The 13,605-nt window shown below is 41.1% G+C and overlaps 1 pseudogene; it reads right to left on the bottom strand.

Moving 5' to 3' along the window:
• LOC111952724 (hepatocyte growth factor-like) overlaps positions 1–13,605 on the bottom strand; it is a 31,789-nt pseudogene that overhangs the window by 14,489 nt on the left and 3,695 nt on the right.

The following is a 13,605-nucleotide window of genomic DNA, read 5'->3' as shown; positions in this document are numbered from 1 at the left end:
GCGAAAAAAGTGAAGTTGGCTTTGTCTTTGGAAAGGCCAAGCTGGCTCCCCAGCCAGAACTCACTATCCCTAGACTGGAACTATGCGCAGCCGTGGTGGCAGTCCAGATCGCAGAGTTGATAGTTGAGGAGATGGATCTGAAGTTTGACAGCATCATATACTATTCGGACAGCAAAGTGGTGCTTGGGTACATCCACAACCAAACAAGGCAGTTCTACGTCTACGTGAGCAACAGAGTTCAGCGTATCTGGCAATCCATGTCCCCAGACCAATGGATGTACGTGCCCACAGATCTCAACCCAGCTGACCATGAGTTTAGATCCGTAACAGTAGCCCTCCTCAGCAACACGACATGGCTGTCTGGACCAGTTTTTCTTCAGAATCCTGCCCTGCACTCCTCCAAATCTCTAGAGTTGTTTGGCCTTATCAACTCTGCTTCCGACTCTGAGATACGGCCACAGGTGACTTCTAATGTCACTCAAGTCTCCAAGAACCTGCTGAGCTCCAAATGCTGTGAGCGTTTCTCCAAATGGAACAGAAGAAGGAAGCTATGAACCATTGGATAGAGAGGAGAAAGAAGCTAATGTCCAATGGGACATTATACTTCTCCTCTCTATCCAATGGTTCATAGCTTCCTTCTTCTCTCTATCCGATGGGACAGAGCCTCACCTCACTGTCCAATGTGTCAGAGCTAGTTTGTTTATGTGTAGTGGTCTGTCATTAGTCCTACAGATGTACAGATGTGAGTCCTACAGATGTGGGATCTTAACTTGACCTATATTGTTACAGCAAAATAATTCACAGTGGTGGAAAAAGTAGCCAATTGTCATACTTGAGTAAAAGTAAAGATAACTTAATAGAAAATGACTCAAGTGAAAGTTACCCAGTAAAATACTACTTCAGTAAAAGTCTACTCATCTACTCATTCCAGGGTTTTTCTTTATTTTTACTATTTTCTACATTATAGAATAATAGTGAAGACATCAAAACTATGAAATAACACATATGGAATCATGTAGTAACCAAAAAAGTGTTAAACAAATCAAAATAGATTCTTCAAATTAGYCACCTGTTGTCTTGATGACAGCTTTGCACACTCTACAGCACTCATTGAGCTATGATTGTCTGAGACCTGAAGACTTGTATCATCTCCTGGAGCTATGTTACAATAGGCTCTCACCTTGAGGTTCAGTGTTCTGTTTGCCACAGCGGGGGATGTTAGTGCAGAACGCTGTGCGAACGTTAGGGTCTGAAGTGAAGCACCATGGGAGGTCACGTCCATCTGGGTTCCTGCAGTTGTTCTCCCTCAGGTCTCTGAAACACACACACACACAATAAAGATAGATTCACACAAAGACAAACATATTGTGTGTAGGGCTGTCGATACAAGTGTGGTTCACTCACTTGCAGCGGTAGTTCTGTGGAACGTATGAGTGGTTGTGGGGGTACTGCGAGTCCCAGCGTTGACAGATCACCCCACTGGGTGTTACTGCTACTGACCCTCTGTAGCCCTCACCTTGACCCCGGAAACACCTAGTAGTCACATCCACCTCTACCACACTGTCTGTGGCTGAGAGAGGGAGAGAGAGAAAGAGACAGAGATTAAACATAGCCATATCACCTATACCCTCTGTTATACTGAAATAGTTTCTCCTTGAGGCCAACGTGCCACTTAGACACTGTAACAAGGACAAGGCTGACTTGGACTGCTCTATACAATACATTGTACCCATTTAGCTGATGAATTAAGTTGCAATAAGAAGGAAATAATTCTGACTCAATTTTCCCAGAAATATACTGTAGCCTATTAGCTGTCCAGAATCTAAACTGACAGTTTTCTGTGGATCTGTCTGAAAATAGACTGCTACTAGTAAGGATAATGAAGACAGGTACAGGGAATATAACAGACCAAAACAATATAACTCTTTGTTTCTATGTCTTTTTTTCTGCCTTGGTTTCAATAACACAACGTTTAAGGGTTAGACCATAAAACTAGACTGGGTTGACTTCCAAGGCCTGTATCAGATTCTACAATGAGACAAAGAAAGAGTCCAACTGAAAAGACGGCATCTTGTAAAGACCCAGTTCCAGAGCTCCTGATTACTCGAACAGAGCAGAGAAGAGCCAGACAGAGAAAAACAAAACACACTTGCAGCGTTTAAGTGCTGTTTTCTGTCAACCTTCTATAGACTCTCTTCACTTCAGCCCTCAACAAGCAGAAATATGATGACTATAGAGATGTATTTCTCTCTCTTCCTCTCTTGCATAAACAGGTACACACACACCCCTCATCTTGTAACTGGAGCATAATGTGTGTGACACTGTGTGTCTGACATGAGGTTTATATAGCAGAGTACCTGAGCTTTCTAAAGTGTGTGTGCATACACGTTTGTGTTTGTGTACACATGTACTGTATGTGTGTGTCTTTGTGTGCGTGTGTGAGTGTGTGCATGCATGTGTGTGTGCTTGTGCGTGCGTGTGTGTTTCTGTGTGTGAAAAGCACTAGAATTACAGGACAGTCGCAAGGGCCTGTTTAGAACAATAAACAGTGAATGAAGCAGGACACCAGAGTAAAATGAGAGGGTGTGTGTTCCTTCAAACAGCATTCCTCATCCTTAGCCAATCAGAGAGAGAGGAGGGGGCGGAATGACAGGTAAAGGAAGCTGTAAATTTGGAGTAGTTACTCACACCACACACAGACATGCACACACAGACACTCACAGCAGGCTGTGATGTTGCAGTACTCCCAGAGTGTGTGTGGGTTTGTGGTGAAACACCACGGTCGTTGACGTCCATCTGGGTTCCTACAGTAGTTATCAACCAGGCCTTTATCAGGATACCTGCAACACAACACACAGAGGGAAGAGTAGGATTTCAACAAGTCATTGGGACAGATGGAGATACACATGAGCAATGAGGTTAACTGGTTAACTGACTTGTTCACGGGCAGAAAGACAGATTTTTACCTTATCAGCTCCGGGATTCGATCCAGCAACCTTTCAGTTACTGGCCCAATGCTCTAACTACTAGGCTACCTGCCGCCCCGTGGGTGATTGAAAGATGAACTGAGGTCCACACTCCAGTCCAGTTGGTGGCGGTAATGCAGCTTAAAGTTGGTTGCCAATCAACATAAAAAGTCCACAGAAGAAGAAGAAAAAGACTGAAGGAGGAAAGATTACTAGAAACTAACTAGGTTTCCCTTAAATTTGTGGATTAATTGTCTGAGTAGAGAACACACAATTTTGTATGACTCAAAATGGGCCCAATTTCTACAAAGACCCAGAGAAAAAGGACCTTGTGCATGTCAGTTAAAATGTGACTAATTTCAGGAAACTAGGCATATGTCACTGGTCACTACTTCACAGCAGAGCCATTTGAACGTAAACTTTTTTTTAAATCAAAATGTGTTTTTTGGCAGAAATGACTTCTGGAACAGGTAAACTTTCCTGTGCCTTAATAACAAACCCGTATGTCATCTGTAAATATGAGTAAAATTGTTACATTACGAGCCTAGTTGTTTTAACCACAGAAAAAGACAGCAATGATTGGCTGAGATAATGAGTGGGCTGGACATGATGAAAGATGAGTTTGGATTGGTCTGCCATATACTGTAGCATGCTTCTGTCTATTTGAGCTGGTCAGTATGCGTGGATAATCCTGTCTAACGCAGCGTTTAGAACTGCATAAGTGTTGCTCTCCACTTTCTGGAGGACCGAGTTTTGAGATCAGTGGAATTAGAGTATGATAGCTAAGGAGATGGAGAAAACACCTGTCTATGGATTACATCTTCAAACTAAGGGCAACATTGGCATCTGTGACAGGGATGATGTATACGGGTAAGATAGTCTATCAAGCTACATTTTTAGATATTACACATTTCTAATTTTGGCAGAAAATTGTATTTATTTMAAGTTAAAGTATACTGTTAGCTAGCTAGCTAACGTTAGCTGGCTGGCTCGCCAGCTAACATTACGTGCATGATCTTATTATTCGTATCTCAAAGCCAATTGCTTTGGTAGTTATAGCCTAATGTTAGCTAGCTAACATTGAACCTGGTTGGTTAGCTACCTGCAAATTCATGCAAGGTGGTAATGTCATGAGTTGGGATTATGGTTCATTGTTTAGCTAGCTAGCTACATGTCTTAACAAAAGACTCCACTGTGCAAATATCCATTTCAATAGAATGTCACTGCAACAACTGTTGATAGACGTAGCTGGTAAAGTCGCTCTGGCTATCTTCTCCAATTTCAGTGCACTCTCGTCTGATTGTGCCAGAGTGCAGAATAACTGACAAATCTATGAACGATCAACACCCATTGAATATGGCCGGTGTCAGTAAACGTTGGGAAAAAAGTGTTAATTGTTGCCAGGAGCACAGCTGCAGTCACCAACTCTCTGGATAACATAAAAATAGCCTAACCAGCTCTGCTAGGGCAAGTAAAATGGTCAATGAGCTCTCATTAGTGTCTGGAAAAAGCCAACGTTAGCTAGTTAGCTTGGGTGCTTGACTGCTGTTTTTAGGACAGAACGCTTGGATCAACCCTTAAAGAGATGGGTGGGGCTAAAGCTTAAGAGGGTGTAAACAATGCTGAATGGGTGTAGACAACTATGAGGTCTCCAGTGCATACCAAAACATTCATAGGCCATTTTCTCAAAAGTGAGGTTACAAGGATGTGACCATAAAAAAAAGGCCTAAAATTACATACCCAAATCCAACTGCCTGTTGCTCAGGACCTGAAGCAAGGATATGCATAATCTTGATACCATTTGAAAGGAAACACATTGACRTTTGTGGAAATGTGAAATTAATGTAGGATAATATAACACATTAGATCTGGTAAAAGACAATACAAACAAAATAACATGCGTTTTCTATTTTTTTTCTCCATCATCTTTGAAATGCAAGAGAAAGGACATAATATAATATTGCAGTTTAGGCACAATTTAGATTTAGGTCACTAGATGGCAGCAGTGTGTGTGCAAAGTTTCAGATTGATCCAGTGGATCATTGCAATACTGCACAGTATTTTGTATCAAGTCTGCCCAAATGTGCCGAATTGGTCAATTGATACATTTTCAAGTACATAACTACAGAGAACATACAAAAATGATATGGTAATACAACATGTAAGTTTACACACTCCCAGGAATGTCTTACATTATGGATCATTAGCTTACACACTAACTTTCACACATCTAGATGGCCGGGCGGGGTGGGTGTGGAGCCAAAGACAGCAGGTGTTCAAACTGTAGAACCCAGTTCCTACATTTGAATATAAAAATGTATTTTATCAAACAAAACTATGCTACATTTTATCGCTGGGACCCTCAGGATGACAAATCAGAGCAAGATTACTGAATGTAAGTACATTATATACCTTCAGAGGTGAATGTATCAAACCAGTTGCCGTGATAAAAGGTTTTTGTTGTTGTGCACTCTCCTCAAACAATAGCATGGCATTTTTTCACTGTAATAGCTACTGTAAATTGGACACTGCAGTTAGATTAATAAGAATGTAAGCGTTCTGCCCATATAAGACATGTCTATGTCCTGGAAAGTTTACTGTTACTTACAAAATCATGCTAATCACATTAGCGCACGTTAGCTCAACAGTCCTGGTATAGGGASACAAATCCTGTAGAGGTTATCAACTTTCAAAGCAGAATTACTTTCCCATTGGTCCTCAAATGTAGTGTATGATATACCAGTTTGTAGCTCTGTGTCTCTGCTTTTATCCCATGTAAAAAAACACTATTAACATTTTTGCTACATATGACCGAATCAAGGCGGCCGGTCACAAAKAACAACCCAATGTTTATATCCCAGGACAAATTAGCTAGAATCAGCAAGCTATCTAGCTAAATGTCCATGACGGTTTTATGTGTTTCGACCTGTCCCCAAATTAATATAGTTGGTTCAGAGTTCRTTTTGATAWTTCAACCTCTGTGTCCTGATGATCGTGTCTAGTGTGAATGAACAAAATCAATATGTGGGTGTTGGCGCACGCAGACGCATGCGCGTGCCCGGTCTAGTCAGCATGTAAGAGCTTTCGAAACCTGGTGCAACATTTGCCCATTATTCTTTTAAATAATCTTCAAGCTCTATCAAATTTGTTGTTGATTATTGCTAGACATCCATTTTCAGGTCTTGCCATAATTTTTTTTTTTTTTTTTAACAAGAGCAAGGTATTGTGTTTCATTTGAAAACAGCATAAACATTTTTAAAAGCAGAATATTTCAGATCATCAAAAGTATTAATGAACAAAAACAAATGTTACATGCAAMTATTTTTTTTACTGATTTACAGTTCATATAAGGAAATCAGCCAATTGAAAAACAATTATAAGGCCCTAATTTATGGATTTCACTTGACTGGGAATACAGATATGCATCTGTTGATCACAGAAACCAAGAGCTAGGATCGTGTATCAAATAACCAGTCAGTATCGGGTGTGACCACCATTTACCTAATGCATCTCTTTTGCATCGAGTTAATCAGGCTGTTGATTGTGGCCTGTGGAATGTTGTCCCACTCCTCTTCAACGGCTGTGCGAAGTTACTGGATATTGGCGGGAACTGGAACACGTTCTCGTACACGTCGATTCAGAGCATCCCTAACATGCTCAATGGGTGACATGTTCAGTGAATATGCAGGCCATGGAAGAATTGGGACATTTTAAGCTTCCAGGAATTGTTTCCAGATACTTGTGACATGGGGCCGTGCATTATCATGCTAAAACATGAGGTGATGGCGGCGGATTAATGACACGACAATGGGCCTCAGGATTTCGTCATGGTATCTCTGTRCATTTAAATTGCCATAGATGAAAATGCAATTGTGTTCGTTGTCCGTAGCTTATGCCTGCCTGCCCATACCATAACCACACCGCCACCATGGGGCACTGTGTTCACAATGTGGACATCAGCAAACCGTTCGCCCACACGACTTCATACACGTGGTCTGAGGTTCTGAGGCCGGTTGGACGTACTGACAAATTCTCTAAAATGCAGTAATCATSACAATTGCACGCTCCCTCAAAACTTGAGACATCTGTGGCATTGTGTTGTGTGACAAAACTGCACATTTTAGCGTGGCCTTTTATCCTCCCCAGCAAAAGGTATACCTTGTGTAATGATTACGCTCTTGATATGCCACACATGTCAGGTAGATGGCAAAGGATCAATGCTCACTAAAAGGGATGTAAACAAATTTGTGCACAACATTTGAGAGAAATAAGCTTTTTGTGCGTATTGAACATTTCTGGGATCTTTTATTTCAGCTCATGAAACATTGGACCAACATTTTACATGTTCCATTCATATTTTTGTTCAGTGTAGATTTAAGTCAAAACTTTAACTCTGCCACTCAGGAACATTCACTGTCTTCTTGATAAGCCAGTCCAGTGTACATGTGGCCTTGTGTTTTAGGTTATTGTCCAGCTGAAAGGTGAATTCATCTCCCAGTGTCTGGTGGAAAGCAGACTGAACAATGTTTTCCTCAGGGACTATGCCTGTGCTTAGCTCCATTCTGTTTCTTTTTTTATCTTGAACAACTCCCTTAGCATTTACAAGCATACCCATAACATGATGCAGCCACTATGCTTGAAAATATGGAGAGTAGTACTCACTAATGTGTTGTATTAGATTTGCACCAACATAACACTTAGTTTTCAGGACATAAGGATTTGAAGTGTTACTATAGTGCCTTGTTGCAAACAGGATGCATGTTTTGGAATATTTGTATCTACAGGCTTCCTTCTTTTCACGCTGTCAATATTGTGAAATAAATACAGTTTTGTGGATCCATCCCCAGTTTTTATTCTATCACAGCCAATTCTATCACAGCCAATTCTATCACAGCCAATTCTATCACAGCCAATTCTATCACAGCCAATTATACTTTAACATTATGGAGTATTGTGTATGTAGGCCAGTGACCAAACATCTACATTTAAACCATTTTAAATGTTTCCACAACAAAATGTGGAAAAAGCAAAGGGTGTGAATATTTTCTAAAGGCACTGTAAGTGTGTGTGTGTGTACACTGAGTGTACAAAACATTAAGAACACCTGCTCTTTCCATGACACAGACTGTCCAGGTGAAAGCTATGATCTCTTATTGATGTCACTTGTTAAATCCACTTCAGTCAGTGTAGATAAAGGGGAGAAGACAGGTTAAAGAAAGCTTTTCAAACCTTGAAGCAATTGAGATATGGATTGTGTATATGTGCCATTCAGGGGGTGAATGGGCAAGACAAAATATTTAAGTSCCTTTGAATGGGGTTTGTTTCAAGAAATTATTGAGTAAATATACATTTATGTATTTGTGTTCTGCTAATCTAAAGTCATTGAGTTTTTGCAAGTTATTATTATCTATTCTTTTTGTCAATTTAACATTTATTAAATAAATTGTTCTTACTTGACTATTATTTTTTGCGTCTTTACTTAAAATAATAAAGTATTAGTCAGACACATGGATTTTGGGGTAAAAACACGTGATTTATTTATATGTGTTGTATGTTTTTGGAAGTTATGAATACTTATTAGTGCCTTGTGACTGTTTTTAGAAGATTGTGGGTAATTCAATTTTTTTGGGCTTCATGATACTTTTACACAATGTTGTATTGCATGTTTGAAGAAAGAAAAGTAGATTTATAAAATAGTATTAAACAGTTTGCTGTGCAATTAGTGGGTAATTGATCATGATGAATGGATATCAAAACCATCGGTCAAATGCACGTGCAATAAAAAGACAAGCCATTCCCACCATCAACAAGATCATGTGAGCCACTCTTAATGACAGGGGCTAATGCATTATCATGGAATGCTTACAGCTCTTCTTCCAGTTACTGCTAGAGGAATGAGCACTGTGCTGAACAATTCCTGCACAGGTGGGTTAAAATGACAAATCTTCAAATACATAAAACAATGAAGACACAATCACTGAAAATGTGTAATCAGAACTACTTACTACTTACACTTGAAAAGAAAATGGTAATGAAGGTTAATCCTTTAAGAACGAACCCTACATTTCTATGTTCACTACAGCACATATTCATGTTCGAGCAACTTCAATCTTTATAGTTCAGATTAGATTTTGTATTTGTAAACTTAAAAAGATTACCATAATATTCATCATATAGCTACTTTATGTATTGAACACTGAAATACATTGAGTTGGGTTACTTGAATGGTTCTAGGCAACTGGTTTCCACCCAAAAATGTTGTTAGCAGAACTAATTACTTTTTATAGTGCAGGTGTTCTCCATCTCATTCCTCCTGGTGATAGATTTAATACTCACCACTGCATCCTGTATCAAAAGGTTGGCTGGCCCTCATTAAAGTCCCTTAGATCAATGCATTACTCCATTTGTGTTTACAAAGCCCTACTACACAAGCTTCCAACTTACCTAACTTCATTGCTAACGTATAAAAGAATGAGATAACCAACCCCGTGAACGGGTTTGGTAACTATTCAGATTCCTTGAGTCTCCATGGAATTTGGCAAGTCAGCTTTTAGTTTTCATGCGCCACATTTTTGGAATCACTTATACAATGAATTACATCTGGATTCCCTGGTGCCACTAGGGCATTTTAAACCCCGGAGGATAAATGACTTCACCGAGGTGTGCATTTGTTTTGAAACATTGATGTAATAACTTGTTTATGATGGCTGTGATGTTGGTGATGTTATATCTATATATCTATATATATAATAATAATTAAAAAAAAATGTAATACTAACAGAGATTCAGAGGTGCTGAGGGCATCTTCATCACAGAGGTGAAGGGTGTGTGCGTGTGTGTGATTGTGTGTGTGTCCTGCCCCAGCAGCAGGTGGTGTGGATTAGTGTTAGACTTGTTAACACGTCTTTAATCATCCCTTTGTTTCTGTAATGAAGAGGCCCCAGAGCCTCATACTGAGAGAAAGTGAGAGTGTGTGTGTTTGTGTGTGTGTTACCTCTTGGGGTGGAAGAGGTGTTTGTGTGGTTCCTCCAGGTCCCAGCGCTGACACTCCCACCCTGTCTCTGTGTGATCCATGGGACCTCTGTAGCTCTCCCCGTTACAGCTCACACACTCCACTGGACACACACAAGGGTGATATTTTAATCTTCTCACATGCCATGAACATTATTTTTGCATATACTGTACTTCATAAACAACATGAGGTGCTGTACCACAAATGTTTCCAGATAATTGTCCTGTCTATCTATTTAGAATGTAATGTAAAATGAGTCAACAATCAGTGTGTGTGTGTGTCCGTCCGTCCGTCCGTCCGTCCGTGGGTTTGGTTGTCTTATGTTCCAGTGTTCGTCATTGCTGGAAACTTATTTTGAAATCAACCTAAGCAGTCATTTTTCCTTTGACCAGAATAAACACTCTCTCTGGACAGACCCACTACATTTCCTCAGACTCTGACAACAACCCAGTAGATTCCTCACTCACTCACACACATCCCTGATAGTCTTGTATATTCTCATACACACCTAATCACATCACTGTCAGCTGTTTATTAACTATACAGACAGAAAAAAATATCCACAGAGGATCATTTATCCTGTGACAGTTTGCATCCTTCAGTTGTAGATACCACAGCAGGCTATGGTCCAGTACCACAGGGAGAAGGGAGAGCTCATATCTAACAGTACACTTAAATGGTATTCGGTAAAAGGAAATGGACATGTGTGTATGTGTCCTACCTTGTGAGCATTGAGGTACTCCACAGTCCTGGTGTCTGACATTGGGGTCTGTAGTGAAACACCATGGTCCTGAGGTAGCATTGTCAGGGTTACGACAGTAGTTCTCTCTCAGGTCCTTCTTCCTGTTCCTCCTCGGTAGGAAACTGGAGCGAGAGAAGGACTTCAGTTAGTGTTAATCAATATCTCCCAACATCAGGACAATATTCCCTTTCTATCTGGTGCAGAAAGTTGAGAAGCAGAAGGAAAATCTCCATTAAGTAGTGTAGATCAAGCTTGCTCCATGTGTTGTGAAACATGTGGTAGTTAAACAACACTGAGTCATACACATCTACGTACTGACTGAGGTCCTCACTAGATTGTGGTTTTGTTTGCCGAGTCACATGATCATTTGGTTTATATGGGTCACAGCTGAAACAGTTTGGAAGGCACAGAGTTAGGCAACATAATGCAACATATGGTAACGGTGTGATGGAGGTGTGTGTGCTTTCCCCAGTGTGAGCTCACTGGAGAGGAGGAAGGAGAAGAGGAGAAAATATGAGAATGGGGAGGAAAGAGAGGAACACGAGAAGACATGGGAGGAAGAGTAAGGATGAGGAAGGTGGGGGTTGTTATGGTTGGTTGTCGTCTGGTTGTGCAGCTCTAATGAACTTCTGGCACGAGACGTCTCTGTTATCTCTCTCTTGCTGTCCTCTCCTCCCTGTCCCTCTCTATCTCGCTCACTTTCTCTCTCTCTGTTCCCGTAACAAGGCTGCATGTCATCATCCTCTGCTACTATCTCTGTATCAGGGCTGCTGTTTGTCACAGGTTGTATACTTAATCACTAAATTAATTAGGTTTTACTACAGTGTAAACTCTCTCTCTCTCACACACACATACAGTATATAAACAGTGTGACTACAACAGGAAATGATCCCTGACTGTGTAGTGTTAGAGTGAGGTCAGAGAGGACTAGTACTGATGAATAACTGGTCCCTTAGGACTAATCACCATCCTATGTATACACACACACGCACACACAAACACAGGCTCTAGCTTACTTGTGTTCGTGAGGGATAGGAGAGGCCCATGCCTGGCACTTTATTCCACTGGCTGTTACTGACCTCCTCCCTCTGTAGTTCACTCCTGTCCCTACTATGCACTCCTGCACATAGGCTACAGAGAGAGAGAAAGAGTCAACAAAAGGAATGGAAAAACAGACTGAGTGTTTGCAAGAACGGAATCTGAAAAAATATGTATTTCTGTTTTACTCATCTGAGAGAGCATATTAAGACAGGTCTCACATCTACCATAATGCTCCATTTCACTGTTCCAATATGTGAGAATACTAACCCGGCTACCAAACTCTGACGATACAAGGAGAAAGAGATGCAGTCCTGCTTTAGACACATAGTGTGAGCACTGCAGTGCAGAGTCTACTGAGAGAGAGAGAGAGAAAATATATAGTACAATACATTTCTTCTGGTAGAGTTGGTAGTTGAAGTCGTGTTGGCTATGGACTCCTGGTGAGTTCCTGTCGAATGAAAGCCACTGGCATTTCCTGTTTTTCTGATCGTACAGAAATGCTCTAGAGAGAGAGAAACAGAGAGAGAAAGAGAGAGATATTGATCGATTTACGTAATATAATAATTTAGCAGGCATGTTTATCTAAAGCAACTTACAATTAACATGCAGATAGTAGACTATTAACATGGTCTCAGTCTCACTGAAGAAACGTCAAATTTCGAAGGCTAAGTTTAAGCATTCATTCTGAATGGTTAAATTAAGGGTTAAGGATTTTTTTTTTGACATAACAGTTTAGTTTAGGCATTCATTTGGAATGGTAAAGGTAAGGGTTAAGTTTTGGGATAGGTTTTAAACAAACAAATTAAAAAACGAGTGCCTAGCACTGGCATTGAACACGTGACCCTTGGAGCCGGTGCAAGTTCACGGTTAAGTTTAAGCATTMATTCGGAATGGTTGAGGTAAGGGTTAAGGGTTAAGGTTTGGGATAGAGTGAAATCCCCCCCCCAAAAAAAATGAGTGCCTAGCAATGAGATTGAACATGCGAACCTCAGAGCCGGAACTCATGGCTTGCCATCCGCGTCCAGAACAYCCTAGCAAACCCCAAGCTACTTCATGATAATAGCGCTCACCGTTGGCCCTAGTGGCCAGTTTTGAAGTCATCTCTCAACGTCCTGCTTACCTGGACAGACGTCGGATTTCCAAGTGGATCTTGAGCAACCTGGCTGAGACTATACTATGTGTCCTGAATTGAAATAGGATTGACCCCGAGCCTACTACTGCTGAGAAGAGATATCAGAGAGGACTCAGTCTGCCAGGGGAAACCTAGTCCTGCACACCAGACTCAAGCTAGTACCCTCCCATTAGAGAATGGGAGGGTACTAGACTATAGTAAGCGTTAGAGCTGCCATATTTACAATGGAGAGTTTGTACTGCTGCCAAGGAAAGCCAGGGGACAATAAATATATTTACCTAGAGGTGAAAAACAATCCCCAGAGAAGCCAAAACATCATACGGAGATGGGAAAGTTATAGAAACACAGCAGGTGAAGCTACAGGCACGGAACCACAGGAGTTTTTTCACAGATGCACCACGTACCTGCAGGTGAAGAGTAGTCGCTTGTTGCGGCTGCAGCCCCGGGCACACTTCACTACGCTCAACTTCCTGCTTATAGTCTGGAGGGCGGAGTCTGGCAGCTGGACCAATCGCACACTATCGCTTCTCTGGTAGTCCTGCAATGCATTCCTCCTGCACTCTAGTGTACACACACATACACACACACACACACACACACACACACACACACACACACACACACACACTGGAGTGTACACACACTGTCTCTTATACACATCTAGATGTGTATAAGAGATGAACATGCGAACCTCAGAGCCGGAACTCATGGC

Source organism: Salvelinus sp. IW2-2015, linkage group LG26 (genome assembly GCF_002910315.2).
Source record: "Salvelinus sp. IW2-2015 linkage group LG26, ASM291031v2, whole genome shotgun sequence".
NCBI classification, from domain to species: Eukaryota; Metazoa; Chordata; class Actinopteri; order Salmoniformes; family Salmonidae; genus Salvelinus; species Salvelinus sp. IW2-2015.
The sequence above is the reverse complement of the archived record's forward strand: the minus strand, read 5'-3'. Positions and strand labels throughout refer to the sequence as shown.